The sequence below is a fragment of the Symphalangus syndactylus genome, chromosome 23, assembly GCF_028878055.3.
Source record: "Symphalangus syndactylus isolate Jambi chromosome 23, NHGRI_mSymSyn1-v2.1_pri, whole genome shotgun sequence".
NCBI lineage: Eukaryota > Metazoa > Chordata > Mammalia > Primates > Hylobatidae > Symphalangus > Symphalangus syndactylus.
Window position 1 is genome coordinate 25645607 of NC_072445.2, and position 15780 is coordinate 25661386.

At 41.5% G+C, this 15780-nt stretch overlaps 2 protein-coding genes across 4 annotated transcripts in view; both read left to right on the top strand.

The window, feature by feature from the left end:
• Nucleotides 1-15780, top strand: part of PAQR8 (progestin and adipoQ receptor family member 8) — a 52903-nt gene that overhangs the window by 27828 nt on the left and 9295 nt on the right. The window contains exon 2 of one of the 3 annotated variants that reach the window (XM_055264458.2): nucleotides 13314-13364. The exons of 1 other annotated variant lie outside the window; for it this stretch is intronic. The gene's annotated coding sequence lies outside the window, so the exon portion shown is untranslated. Of the gene's footprint in view, nucleotides 1-13313; nucleotides 13380-15780 lie in introns of those variants that run through there. One more of the 3 variants, XM_063632144.1, reaches the window with a different exon arrangement.
• EFHC1 (EF-hand domain containing 1) overlaps nucleotides 1-15780 on the top strand; it is a 172269-nt gene that overhangs the window by 27750 nt on the left and 128739 nt on the right. The gene's annotated exons all lie outside the window — the stretch shown is intronic.

The window sequence follows — 15780 nt, forward strand, 5'->3', positions numbered from 1 at the left end:
TAGATTCAATGCCATCCCCATCAAGCTACCAATGACTTTCTTCACAGAATTGGAAAAAACTACTTTAAAGTTCATATGGAACCAAAAAAGAGCCCGCATCGCCAAGTCAATCCTAAGCCAAAAGAACAAAGCTGGAGGCATCACGCTACCTGACTTTAAACTATACTACAAGGCTACAGTAACCAAAACAGCATGGTACTGGTACCACAACAGAGACATAGATCAATGGAACAGAACAGAGCCCTCAGAAATGATGCCGCATATCTACAACTATCTGATCTTTGATAAACCTGACAAAAACAAGAAATGGGGAAAGGATTCCCTATTTAATAAATGGTGCTGGGAAAACTGGCTAGCCATATGTAGAAAGCTGCAACTGGATCCCTTCCTTACACCTTATACAAAAATTAATTCAAGATGGATTAAAGACTTATATGTTAGACCTAAAACCATTAAAATCCTACAAGAAAACCTAGGCAATACCATTCAGGACATAGGCGTGGGCAAGGACTTCATGTCTAAAACACCAAAAGCAATGGCAACAAAAGCCAAAATCGACAAATGGGATCTCATTAAACTAAAGAGCTTCTGCACAGCAAAAGAAACTACCATCAGAGTGAACAGGCAACCTACAGAATGGGAGAAAATTTTTGCAACCTACTCATCTGACAAAGGGCTAATATCCAGAATCTACAATGAACTCAAACAAATTTACAAGAAAAAAACAAACAACCCCATCAAAAAGTGGGCAGGGGACATGAACAGACACTTCTCAAAAGAAGACATTTATGCAGCCAAAAAACACATGAAGAAATGCTCCTCATCACTGGCCATCAGAGAAATGCAAATCAAAACCACAGTGAGATACCATCTCACACCAGTTAGAATGGCCATCATTAAAAAGTCAGGAAACAACAGGTGCTGGAGAGGATGTGGAGAAATAGGAACACTTTTACACTGTTGGTGGGACTGTAAACTAGTTCAACCATTGTGGAATTCAGTGTGGTGATTCCTCAGGGATCTCGAACTAGAAATACCATTTGACCCAGCCATCCCATTACTGGGTATATACCCAAAGGACTATAAATCATGCTGCTATAAAGACACATGCACACGTATGTTTATTGCGGCACTATTCACAATAGCAAAGAGTTGGAACCAACCCAAATGTCCAACAACGATAGACTGGATTAAGAAAATGTGGCACATATACACCATGGAATACTATGCAGCCATAAAAAATGATGAGTTCGTGTCCTTTGTAGGGACATGGATGAAACTGGAAAACATCATTCTCAGTAAACTATCGCAAGGACAAAAAACCAAACACCGCATGTTCTCACTCATAGGTGGGAATTGAACAATGAGATCTCATGGACACAGGAAGGGGAACATCACACTCCGGGGACTGTTGTGGGGTGGGGGGAGGGGGGAGGGACAGCATTAGGAGATACACCTAATGCTAAATGACGAGTTAATGGGTGCAGGAAATCAACATGGCACATGGATACATATGTAACAAACCTGCACATTGTGCACATGTACCCTAAAACCCTAAAGTATAATAATAAAAAAAAAAAGGAATGCATAATGGTTTCACAATGTATTATGGCTTTCTATAGCAGTACACAGTACCTGGTGAGGGAAAAAAATGAAAGGTGTAATCAAGGTGGGGCCAGGCAGGCAGACCTAGCAAAGGTGTGGCGGGTGGAGGGTGAGGAGTGCTGGTTAGGGCAGAGTGAAATGGCTAGCACTGGGTTGGGTTTGTATTGGGATGGCAGTTGAGTCCAAATGCAATGGGTGCACTGAGAGAAGAAGGGTTGGAAGACTGGAGGTTATGAGACACCCAAAAAGTATCTTTAGCAGGTGTGATGAAATATTACAGGTGGAAGTTAGGAGTGTTGTAATCAAGGGAGAGGAATTTCAGATCTGAAATCTTGGAGCTAAGATAATTCTAAGTTAGAAAAAAAATACTATTCTGAAATTCATATGGAAACAAAGAGCCTAAATAGTGAAAGCAATCCTAAGCAAAAGGAACAAAGCCAGAGGCATCACATTACCCAACTTCAAAATACTACAAGGCTATAGTAACCAAAAGGCTACGGTAGCATGGTACTGGTACAAAAAAAGACACACAGACCAATGGAATAGAGAACCCAGAAATAAAGCTGCACACCTGCAATCAACTGATCTTCAATAAAGCTGACAAAAATAAACAATGGGGAAAGGATACCGTATTCAATAAATGGTGCTGGGAAAACTGGCCAACCATATGCAGAAGAATGAAACTGGTCTCCTACCTATCACCATATACAAAAATTAACTCACAATGGATTAAAGACTTAAATGTATGATATGGTTTGGCTGTGTCCCCACCCAAATCTCATCTTGAATTGTAGCTCCTATAATGCCTACGTGTTGTGGGAGGGACCCGGTGAGAGATAATTGGATCATGGGGGCAGTGTCCCCCATACTGTTCTCGTGGTAGTGAATAAGTCTCACAAGATCTGATGGTTTTATTAGGGGAAACCCCTTTCACTTGGTTCTCATTCTGTCTCTGCTGGCTGCCATATAAGACATCCCTTTGCTCTTCCATCGTCTTCTGCCATGATTGTGAGGCCTCTCCAGTCATGTGGAACTGTGAGTCAGTTAAACCTCTTTACTTTATAAATTACCTAGTCTCAGGTATGTCTTTGTCAGCAGCATGAAAATAGAGTAATACAATGTAAGACCTCAAACTATAAACATCCTTCAAGAAAATGTAGGCAGTACCCTTCTCGACATAGGCCTTGGGGAAGATTTATAACTAAGTCCTCAAAAGCATCTGCAACAAAAACAAAAAATTGACAAGCGAGACCTAATTAAACTAAAGAGCTTCTGCAAAGCAAAAGGAAAACTATTGGCCATGCACCATGGCGTATGTCTGGAATTCTAGCACTTTGGGGGCCAAGGTGGGTAGATTGCCTGAGCCCAGGAGTTTGAGACCAGCCTGGGCAACATGGTGAAACCCCCTCTCTACAAAAAAATAGAAAAAATTAGCTGGGCATGTGGTGTGTGCCGGTAGTCCCAGCTACTTGAGAGGCTGAAGTGGGAGGATCACCTGAGCCTGGAAAGGTTGAGGCTACAGTGAGCCATGATCACACCACTGCACTCCAGTCTAGGTAACAGAGTGAGACCCTGTCTCAAAAAAGAAACTTTCAACAGAGGAAACAGACAACCTACAGAATGGGAGAAAATATTCATACATTATGCAGAGGTCTAATTTCCAGCATCTATAAGGAACTTTAAATCACCAAGCAAAAAACAACTCAGTTAAAAAGTGGGCAAAGGAAATGAACAGACACTTCTCAAAAGAAGACAGACAAGTGGCCAAAAACATGAAAAAATGCTCAACATCACTAATCATTAAAGAAATGCAAATCAAAACTACAATCAGATACCATCTCACACCAGTCAGAATGGCTATTATTTAAAGTAAAAAAATAACAGGTGTTGGTGAGACTGCAGAGGAAAGGGAACGTTTATACAGTATTGCTGGGAATGTAAATGAATTTCAGCCACTGTAGAAAGCAGTTTGGAGATTTCTCAGAGAACCAAACACAACTACCATTTGACCTAGCAACCACATTACTGGGTATGTACTCAAAGGAAAACAAATTGTTCTACCAAAAAGACACATGTACTCATGTTCATCACAGCACTATTCAAAAATAGCAAAGATCAACCTAGGAATCAACCTCAGTGCCCATCAACAGTGAATTGGATAAAGAAATTGTGGTGTATACACATAATGGAATACTATGGAGCTATAAAACAGAATTTGCAGCAACATTATCTTAAGTGAATTAAGAAAACGAAATACCACATGTTTTTACTTATAAGTAAGAGCTAAACATTGGGTATACATGGACGTAGAGAAGGGAAAAATAGACACGGGACTACAAGAAGGGAGAAGGAGGGACCAGGGCAAGGTTGAAAAACTATCTGTTGGGTACTATGCTCACTACCTGGATGATGGACTCAGTCGTACCCTAGACCTCAGCATCATGCAATATACTCTTGTAACAAACCTGCACATATACCTCCTGAATAGAAAATAAAAGTTGAAAATTTTTTTAAATGAAGTAATTCTGAGTGATAAATAATCACAACCTTTGTAGATACTACAGGTTAGGTAGGTAGGTAATTGTAATATCATGGAGATGAAAGCTGTAGCTGTGTGATAGTTTACAATTACTGATCTGAACTGAGTAGATTGACTTTTCAAATGAAGCTCTTCTATGGAATAACTAATGATTTTTTTTTTTTTTTTTTTTTTTTTTTTTTTTTGAGACGGAGTCTCACTCTGTCACCCAGGCTGCAGCGCAGTGGCACGATCTCGGCTCACTTCTCTGCTACTGATTATGAATTACTACTTCTAATTACAGAAAAGGCCACACTGGGAAGTGGAGCAGGGTCTTCAGGGGTGCCCTTAGGAAAGAGCCCTAATGGGATGTCTTGGGAGAAAAGGCTCTGGATAGTGCTCCTGGGTCACTACAGTGAGCCAGGATTCCTAGTCCATCAGCAGCTCAGAGATGGACAAGCACTATCTTCTCATCTAATACTTCCTTTTCATTCACAGCTGATAGACGTTCTTCCACAGAGACACAGTCAGTTGGCTGGACTCTTGGGACACAGGGGTCAGAATTATTGGGGTCTGCCCATACATTATTGCTGATTTGGTTTAGGGCTTTGAATAGGTCACTTAAATTCACTGTACCTCAGTTATTCTCACAATCAAGTAACACAAGCTAAAATCTTTGAAAAAATATTTTGAATAACTTCCTTATGCAATCCAGCGAATTTCACAATTTAATATAAACGAAGACACATGTATAGCCAGTTACAGCATAATGCTAAGAGGATGCTATAAACTGAAGTGTTTCCCCAAATTACTATGTTGAAATCCTAACCCCTAATGTAAGGATATTAGGAGGTGGGGCCGTTAGGAGGTGATCACCTAGATCAGGGACCCCCCAACCCCCAGTACCCGTCTGTGGCCTGTTAGGAACTGAGCTGCACAGCAGGAGGTGATCAGTGGGCGAGTAAGCAAAGCTTCATCAGTATTTACAGCCACTCCGCTTTGCTGGCTTTACTGCCTGAGTTCCTCCTCCTGTCAGATCTGCAGCAGCAGTAGATTTTCATAGGAGTGCCAACCCTATTGTGAACTGCACATGCAAAGGATCTAGGTTGTACTCTCATTATGAAAATCTAATGCCTGATGATCTGTTACTGTCTGCCATCACCCCAGATGGGACTGTCTAGTTGCAGTAAAATAAGCTGAGGGCTCCCACTGATTCTACATTACAGTGAGTTGTATAATTATTTCCTTATATATTAAATGTAAAATAATAGAAATAGGCTGGATCCAGTAGCTCATGCCTGTAATTCCAGCACTTTGGGAAGCCAAGGTGGGCGGGTCACTTGAGCTCAGGAGTTTGAGACCAGCCTGGCCATCATGGCAAAACCCCATCTCTACAAAAATCAGCCAGGCGTGGTGGCACATGCCTGTAATCCCAGCTACTTGGGTGGCTGAGGCACGAGAATGGCTTGAGCCTGGGAGGCAGAGGCTGCAGTGAGCTGAGTTGGCATCACTGCACTCCAGCCTGGGCAACAGAGCAAGACCCTGTGTTGGGAAAAAAAAAAAAAGCAAAAAATGTAATGGGCTTGAATAATCGTGAAACCATACTCCTCAACCCCCAGCCCCCATACATGGAAAAACTGTCTTCCATGAAATTGGTCCCCGGTGCTGAAAAGGTTGGGGACCACTGACCTAGATGAATGGCTAGATGAATGGTATTACTGCCTTTATAAAAGAAACTCAGGAGAGCTCCCTTGCCTCTTCTGCCATGTGAGAACATAGCAAGAAGACAGTCATGTTTGAACCAGAAGTGGGCCCTCACTGGACACCGAATCTGCTGGTGCCTTGATCTTGGACTTTTGCAGCCTCTAGAAACTGTGAAAAATAGATTTCTGTTGTTTATAAGTCACCTAGTCTATGATATTTCCTTACAGCACCCTGAATGGACAAAGACAGAGGGCTTAATAAGACATGAGTTCTACTTCAGGCTGTCGCTAAGCTTCACAGGGAGGGGTTATATCTGAGCCTGAATTTGAGAGAGAAGTGGGTTTTGCCAGGCACAGCAGGCTACAATAACATTGGCGATGTCAAGTGTGTGGCTTGTTCAGGCAATCAGGACAGTCTGTTCTGCCTTTTTGTATGCAACAAGAATAAAAACGAGTTCTAACAGTGTTCCAGTGTTATTTTACATTATGTTTCTCTGCCTGGCCTCTCCTTTTCCTAAATCTTTGCTTAGGCATTCTTGGTCATAAAAGTGACAAATGGTAGGAGATGATAGACCAAAAACAAGCTGATGGTTAGAAATTCAGCCAGCAATTTAAATATTGGTGTGGTTACCTAGCAAGTGGATGAACCACACAAATAAATAAGATCCAACTCAAATGGGGTTTTCTTTTGAAAACCCACATTTTCGTTATCTTAGATCTCACTGGTTTTTACCTTTAGAAGCAGGCAAAGGATAGTCATTTCACTTTGTTTTTGAACAATGATCTACTGACACATTCTGGGGGCATCTTTCCTCTGACTGTTTGCTTATAGAAATAAAGCATAGGTAAGCCAGTGTTCCTGTCTCCAGAGGCTTGCAATTCAATAAGCAGAAGAGAGAAGGCTCTCTGCACACACAGTAGTGAAGTAATGAGCAAGCCCGATGTTTACTTACCAAAATATGTGGAATAGATAGATAAGTGTTGGGGACGGGGGAGGAATCAAGATGGCCTGGAGAAGGCTTTGTGGTGATTTGGAATTGAACTAAGGCCTTGGGGATATCTAAGGAGAAATGGAGAATAAAGTGACTTGCTTGACTCTTTATAGCAAATAAAAATGCTGGGTCTTAGAACCACCGGGAGAGTGTACTGTTGTCACTGCAGAAGAGTTAATATTTAATTGTTAGGGAACACAGCTTTCTTTATATGGTGCTCCAAACCCTAGCTCGATTTGTTATCTGATTTTCTGCTATGGAAAGGGCATTTCCAAGATTGATTTCCTGCCAGTGGAAATGAGCAGCTCTCTTCACGTTCACCCAGGCTGGCCCAGGTCCCAGCTGGTTTGCAGATCAGTGATGAAGCTTCCTGCCAGTGAGAAGCTAGATCTAGTTGAGAGGTTGCCTGACTGAAGCCAAACCACACCTGATGAAGCCGATAGTTACACTCATGTAGAAAGTCCAGGGGACACCTGTCCCTAGGCTTTAATTAGTGAGAGTTTCAGACAGCAAAGTTTACCTTTACTCAAACAAGAAGCCTCAGAAGAACATGATCCTCACACCTGAACTGTTGATTGCCCGGAGACTGCTCAGTGTGTTCTCCCAGTAAATTGTTCCCAGCTCCTCTGACTTCTCCCACTCGACAGATTAAACACAGATACTATTTATTCCATGTGGCAGGTGCATTCTGTGTCTGTAATGATGCATTTTGAAACCAGTACTTTCTCAAGTGAGATTAGCTGAGATGTGGAAAGTATAGGAAGTGACAGGACAGAAATTCTAGCTAGAGTGTTCTAGTTAGACAAAGAGAAAAAGGCACTCAGAGGAAATATGCTCTGCTTATCTTTCCCAGGGCACAGCAACAAATAAAGGCTGTCTTTTCTTTCTCCTCTTAGGAATACTATAGGGCACCACAGAGGAAAATATTCATAAGTGGAGAGGTCACTGAGCCCAGAAAGACACATCTTGCTGCCACATCTGTGGCAAAAAGGTGTACCTTACTTTTTTTTTTTATAGGCACGGTTCAGCCGTACCACAAACCCACATGGTCAGGAAGTGACCCACTTATTAATGCCGTTTCAGTTTGTGCGCTGTGGGGAGTCTTTTGACAATATTGTGTATACCTGCTTTTCCAATCTAAGATAACATCTTTGCTGCATTAACAGTAGATGTTACATATTTTTTTCCCTTTAAACCCCCCATGACCAATAGCTTGCCCTATGGCAAGTATAGTTAGGTTACTCCTAATAATTAATTTGGTATGCTAACTAGTTGAGCTCAGAAAAATGCAAGTATGCATGTATTCCTTTATTCCTTTATAATGCTGGAGTGTTTCTTGGGGAGGGTCTTAATATTTTACCAACTTAGGTTTCACCAATTTTTGCATATTTATGTCAAATATTCCTATTTGCAGAGTAGTACTAACTTTTGCTTTCCAATTACAAAAGTAGTAAATGTTTGTTGTTAAAAAGTACTATAATGATAGTATTTCCAGAAGAAAAGTAAAATTCCCCACAATCCCTTCATGGTAATAGCTGTATTGTTTTGATTATATGCACTTCCATACTTCATCTGTACCATGTTTGTATGATTACAAAAATAGGGCTGGGCGGAACACATACTTTAAATTTGTTTTTTCCTTTACATGTCTTTGACTCACTTATTCATTCAAGAAATCTTTTTTGAGAATGTACAATGTGCTAGTCCGTCACTTTGCTAAGTGCAGTGGAGACTACAGTGAAAAACCAGTGGAGCACACATATCATGTGTATCTTTGTATAACAATAAATGTAAATATGCTAGTTATTTTAATAAATGCATAGTATTCTATTGTATAGATTTATCTTAATTTACTCAATCAAATACTCCATTTTTGGATGTCGAGATTCTGTTTTGTTAGGTTTTGTTAAATAAAGGGGGAAATACGCACTGACCATTGGTGAATCTGAATCGATCTCTGCTAATAACAGGATTGCACTGGTAGTGCCATTCTTTCAAATATGACTTTACAAATAGTGATATGCTCCTTGGAAGATGTAGCTATAAAGATGAGTATGAGCCCAGAGTTCTCTCACTTAATGACTACGGAGATCCTGAGGCATGTGAGACTGTTTCCAGCTCCACCTCTGGCTCAAAGGCTGCTTAAAGCACAGTTCCAGTCCTTATAAATGGACACCAAGTTGTCATTTTGGTTGCTATTCCTTTGCAGCCATTTATAGTTATGCAGTGATGTGTGAAGCTGGGCTTCTGTGAATTCTGGAAGCATTTCTTTTGCCTTTGATAGGAATTGCTGCTCATTTGTCCTCTATCCAACAACCAGCAGGTCACTTTCCTACCATCTGTGTGAGTCCCACACACAGTGACATGAAGTGATGTCACAGGATCTGTTTGTTGGTGATTTCAGCATGCTGCTTGACATTCAGTACAAAGCAAAACATAGCCCAGATGAATTACGGAATTTTACAGTATTAGAGCTTATATAGATTACGCCCCCATCTTATGGACAAGGGCACCAAGGCATACAGAGGTTGAATAATTTGCTTAAAAATCACTTAGAGCACTTTGGGAGGCCTAGGCGGGCAGATTGCCTGAGCTCGGGAGTTCGAGACCAGCCTGGGCAACACAGTGAAACCCCGTCTCTACTAAAATACAAAAAAAAATAGCTGGGTGTGGCAGTGTGCACCCTTAGTCCCAACTACTCGGAAGGCTGAGGCGGGAGAATTGCTTAAACCCAGGAGGCGGAGGTTGCAATGAGGCGAGATCGTGCCACTGCATTCCAGCCTGGGTGATGCAGTGAGACTCCATCTCAAAAAAAAAAAAAGTGTCACATAGTGATAGAGCTAGAATTAAACATTGGGACTTCTAATTTCTTGCCCAGTGTTCTTTCCAGGGAATCAGCTATTCCAAGTTTGTGGTAGATTCACATAGCATCCTTGTAATAGGTCAGGAAAGACTATTGCTTTGGAGTGCTTCTATTTTGGCATCCAGATAAAATGTCTTCACTACCAAACAATGCCAGTTTCCCAAATATGGAGCTTTTCTTTAATTCCCCACTTTGTTAATTTGGGAAAGGCTTTTTAGGTAGCTTGCTATATGCATAGCAGAGTTAGTGATCTCATTGTCATCGTGCTTTCCACCAGTAGGCTGATAAATAACCTCAGGTTTATGATTGGAATGTCTCACTACACCAGTTCTGTAAAGCTAGCCACAACAAACCATGTGTCTCTTCAGTATGAAAGAGGCCCATCAGATTTATGATCATATTTATCTGGGCTAATAGAACTATGGATTGTTTGATAGATTCCACTCAGATTTTGTGGAAGTCACATTTTATTCTCTTAGGGAGTACTGGAATCTGATTTACAAGTAAACTCAGTGTCAAAGAACTGAGAAACTTTGCAGTACTGATTTTTTTTGTAAGGCCACCTGCAAGTTATCTTTGTTAATGAAGCAAAGCAGTATTGCAGCAGCATATTTGAAGTTGTATATCAAAAAATATTAGGGTTTAGTCATAGAGCGCATTTTTTGAGGCATAGTGGTTAAGAACGCAGACTTTAGAGTCAACCACTTAGTTACCTCCTGGATCTATCACATACTGTGCAGCCTTGGACAAGTTATGTAAACTGTCTGTGACTCTGTTTCCTTATCTGTGAAATGGGAATGATAATAGTACTGGTGCCAAGTAGTTGTTGGGAAGTTTAAATTATTCTTAATATTTAAATATTAAGTTAATATTTTCAAAGCACCCAAAACACTGTCTGGTATGTGCTAAACATCATATAAGTGTTTAATACTATAATTTTGACACTTTCTTTCCCTTTTTTTTTTTTTTTTTTGAGACAGCGTCTTGCTCTGTTGTCCAGGCTGGAGTGCAGTGGCATAACCATGGCTCACTGTAGCCTCAACCTCCTGGGCTCAAGTGATCCTCCCACCTCAGCATCCTGAGTAATTGGGACTACAGATGTGCACCACCATGCCTGGCTAATTTTTAAATTTGTTTTAGAGATAGAGTCTTGCTGTGTTGCCAAGGCTGGTCTTGAACTCCTAGGCTCAAGCTATCCTCCCCATTCAGCTTCCCAAAGTGCTGGGATTACAGCTGTGAGCCACTGTACCTGGTCGATTTGGACACTTTCATTCCATTCATTCATTCATTCATTCAGTGATTTCTTGGAATATCGATGTGATAGGCACAATGCTAATGATAAAAATATTCTCAACCCTCAAAGGATCTCGCAGTTTAGTGGTCAGAGAGACATATAATGCAAACCATGTAGGCATACAGTAGGAAAAGTCCTATAATGAAGGACTATAAGTGCAGTGGCAGTTAGGTGAAGGAGCACCTGAGGGGAAGGCTTCACAGAGGCCATTTGAGATGGGACATGAAGCATGAGTAGGAGTTGGCCAGGGGACATCAGTGGTGTGGGCATTCCAGGCATGCACAGAAGCACAAAGTCCTGAGAGGATGGCAGAATAACTGGAACACAAAGTGGCAGAGTGGGAGATGCTTTGGGGACACTTAAAGAGACGCACAGGTAGGGACCAGGAAGGCCTCCTGTATCCTACAGAGGTTTCTGTGAGAGACAATAAGCACTCAAATTCAGACAGGGGCCAATGAGAGGGAACCCAGCAGATGGAGGAGATGGCCAGGAGCAGTGAGTGCAGTGGGCATACCTGTTAAACACGGTTACACCTGTTTCTCAGGTGATAGGAGATGTGCCCAGGTGCTGCTCTGCTTATCGATACAGTTCCTCTCTGAAAGTTAAATGGTCTCTTATGGGTACTTGACGTATTTTCACTGTGTTTTCAGGGGATAACACCTATCACCAAAAACGTGTCATTTCATTGTTTTATTATACAAACTTTTAAGTTTCAGTAATTAAAAGTTACTGAAAAGGAAATGCATTTTAGGTAGTTTCCACCAGTCAGAACTACGAAAACAAAACCAAACCTTAAGAATACAGATGATCCCCAACTTAGGATGGTGTGAAAGTGATACACATTCAATAGAAACCATACTTTGCATTTGGGGTTTTGATTTTTTCCAAGGCTAGTGATAGGTGGTGAAATACTCCAGCAATTCTGGGCAGCAGCAGTAACCTGCAGCTCCCAGTCAGCCATGTGATCTCAAAACAACCAATACCCTACAGTGTCCTCTGTTGCCAGATGACTTTCCCCACCTGTAGGCTAATGTGTGTGTTCTGAGCACATTTAAGGTAGGGAAGGCTAAGAGTGGTTAGGTTCAGTAGATTAGGTGCATTAAATGCATTTTCAACTTCAGACGTTTTCAACTTAACAATGAGTTTACTGGGCTATAACCCATCATATGTCAAGGAACATCTGTATTTAGCTTAGTTCTGTGATTTACTTTTAAAAAGAACACCTAAATGCACAATTTGTGGCTAAAATGTCAAATTTTAACCATGAACTTGGGATTTTTACCCCATTTTTCTCTTTCCATTTAAAAAAAATAATAATTTGAAAGGCACTTCTAAGATAAATCTTTAAGATTAGATCCCGGCTGGGCACAGTGACTGACGCCTGTAATCCCAACACTTTGGGAGGCCGAGGTGGGTGGATCACCTGAGGTCAGTAGTTTGAGACCAGCCTGACTAATATGGTAAAACCCTGTCTCTACTAAAAATTCAAAAAATTAGCTGGGCATAGTGGCATGCACCTGTAGTTTAGTCCCAGCTACTTGGGAGGCTGAGACAGGAGAATTGCTTGAACCCGGGAGGCGGAGGTTGCAGTGAGCCAAGATCACACCATGGCACTCCAGCCTGGGCAACACAGCGAGACTTCGTCTCAAAAAAAAAAAAAGACTAGATCCCTACATAATGCAAGGCATTATTCAACATTTTTTTAACACTTATAAACATTAAGTGAATTCATGGTACATATACTCAGTAAATAGAACTTTTAATTCCAATTCCATTATAATCTGACTCTAATTAAAAATCCTTAAAGGAGACAGGGGAATTCAAATATCCCACTGCTCTAGATGTGTCCAAATGAATGTCCTCCATGGGCACTTCAAACTCAACATTTTCAAACATGTCTTTCAGCCCAGACTTGACCCAGGGAGGCAGTATTATGATGATTCCCAGAAGTGTTACAAAAAAAAAATATTCCTTTTTGATTTTTAAAAAATTGCATTAAAATCAATTATAAGGTAGAAAGTACATGTGGATAGATTTATTTTTACTAAGTTATATCCTTCAGTGAGCTATTTGAAATATTACTAGGACTTTATGTGCATGTTTTGCCTCTTGAAAGTACTATTCCATTACTGACCATTTTGTTATTATTCATTCTGTTTTCTTCCTAAAAAGTGGATAGACAGGAAATCACCTCCTCCCACCCACCCTTTTTTATGAGGACAATGACACTGAGTAATTGATTGTCTTAGGTATAGCCACACACCTGAGTAGAGCAAATACTAATAGCCAGACTTCCTGACTCCCAAACCATTACTTCTTTTTTCCTTCACCTTTGCAGAAGAGAAGGAAATTGGTGCCATGAGCCTGGGCCTAAAGAACTGTTCATTCAGTAAGTAATTATAAGGTGTGTTCTATATGCCAGGTATTATTTTCAACATGGGGACTTCTGCACCTAACAGTCCCTGCCTTTAAAGGAGCTGGTGGCTAATGGGAAAGTAAGTGGAGTAAACAAATGAACCCAGCTCCATGAATGAAGCAAACTGGGAGAGGCAAGGCCAGAGTCTAATGAAGGCCGGAGAGAGCCCTAAGCCAGTCTGGGAGTTAAGAAAAGCTTCCTGGTGGAGCCGACTTCTGGGTAGAGGGTTGAAAATGAGCCCGAGTTGCTGGGCTAGAGGGTACTGAGTTTGCATGCATGGGAGATAGAGTGTCAAGAACTCCCAGTATTAAGAGTATTAAGATCTGGGCCAACAAAGTGGCTTTAGAGGTATGGGCTCTGGGAGAGGAGGCTGGAATAGGAAGGAAAACAGAGAAAGGATCTGTTTGATTAGGGCTTAGAATTTATATTGTAAACAAACAATGGTGAGCCGTTGAAGAATTTTGAGGAGGGAATGATAATCAGATTTCCATTTTTAAACTGTTGCCCTGAAGTGATTTGGAGAATGAAGTGAGGGTTGGGGATGTGAGTTAGGAGAGCCATTATTGATGAAGAAAGGTCAGTTATGAGACTGCTATTGTCATCGTTAAGTTAATTTTGAAGGCCTAAATTAAGGGAGAGCAGTAGAAATGGAAAGGGCAAATGGATTCCAGAAATGTTGAGATAAAATCAGCAAACCTCGATTCTGATTAGATGTAGGGGACGAGTCAAGTCTGGGTTGAAGGAAATGTCTGGAGATGAGTTTGAAGTGCCCATGGGGGACACTCTTTTGGACACATCTAGAGCAGTTGGATATTTGAATTCAAACCTCAGGAAAGATCTGGCTGGAGGCAAATTTGGAAATCAGCGGATACAGGTGCTAGCTGAAGCTAAGGGCCTGGGAGAAGTACCTGTCTGAGAGGCACTGTGGATGGTGAAAAGGGGGCAGATACCACAATTGACAGGGATGGTGGGAGAAGAAAGCCAAGGTGGGGCCAGAGAGGGTAGTGTCATTGTCACTTAAGCCAAGAGAGGAAGCATTGGTTAGCATTGGGAATCCTTGCAGAGTTCAGGGGAGATAAGCACTGAAACAGAGTAATAGTTTCAGGGGAGAGAAATGACTCCCATTTCCTCTGTAACATCAAACCTAAACTTTCACTAATTCCACTGCACCTAGCCCACTCCCTTCCTCATTACTCCCCAGTAGCCCCTCTGCTCACAGACCTACCAGGAAGTCATACCATTCCTATGCTCTTATTTTGCCTGTTTGCTAGAATGCTCCAATTCTCACTTGTCTGAGCTCTATCCAGCCTTCTAGGGCTAACACAAGCCCACTTCCCCCCAACGCTGCCCCAGCATACTCTGAGTGTGTTCTCTTCTATAGATCTATTTGTATTTCGCTCTACTTTACACTTGTGTATGTGTGTCTTCTGGTGTTGTTGGCTGTTGATTCATGAAGTTTGACTCTTCTAAGCTTCTTGAGGTAAAGGATCTTATTGTATTCTTCCTCTGGGGCCTTGGTAGCCTGGAATAGTGTTGAATAGATAATCCTTGCTCTGAAAAAGATTTCTGGTTGATAAAAATTACAAGACTTGAGATTATCCAGTTAATAAAAATTCTTGAGGAAGATTTAAATTTCAGCTGTCCAGGAGTTGGAGTGAACCCTGTGCAAAGGAGATCGTTCTAAGGTAGAATCTTGGTCAGCTGATAGTCACATTGGGTTAGGTAGGAGGGCGTGGGAACAGAGGCCAGAAGTGAGGGAGGGGCTCTTACTCAGTGCAGCCACCTGGGAAGGCTGGGAGGATTCAACATCATGATGACAATATGTGGTTTCCTCCAAAACGGGCTCAAACTTTACAGCTGGTCCTTTGAATCATGGAAGCATTGCCCATACCTGCTTGGTGAAAGTGAGGCCTAAGAGGGAGGGGGGCAGACCCCACTTGACAGTGGTTTCTGAAATTAATGATGGTAAAAGAATTATAACTCATGGTACCATTTTTGTAGCTGTGTTAGCTGCTCTCAAAGGGAGAATTTCATGGCAGGGGAAGAGGTGGTTGCTAAAGAAATGACAGAGAGGGGGAAAAAGAGAAAACAACCCAAACCCTCTTTCTGACCACAAGTTTAGAATTTTTCTTTTCTTTCTTTCCTTTTTTTTTTTTTTTTTTTTTTTTTAGGCAGTTTTGCTCTTGTTGCCCAGGCTGGAGTGCAATGGCGTGATCTTGGCTCACTGCAACCTCCACCTCTCGGGTTCAAGTGATTCTCCTGCCTCAGCCTTCTGAGCTGGGATTACAGGAGCCTGCTAACACACCCAGCTAATTTTTTGTATTTTTAGTAGAGATGGGGTTTCACTATATTGGCCAGGCTGGTCTTGAACTCCTGACCTCAGGTGACC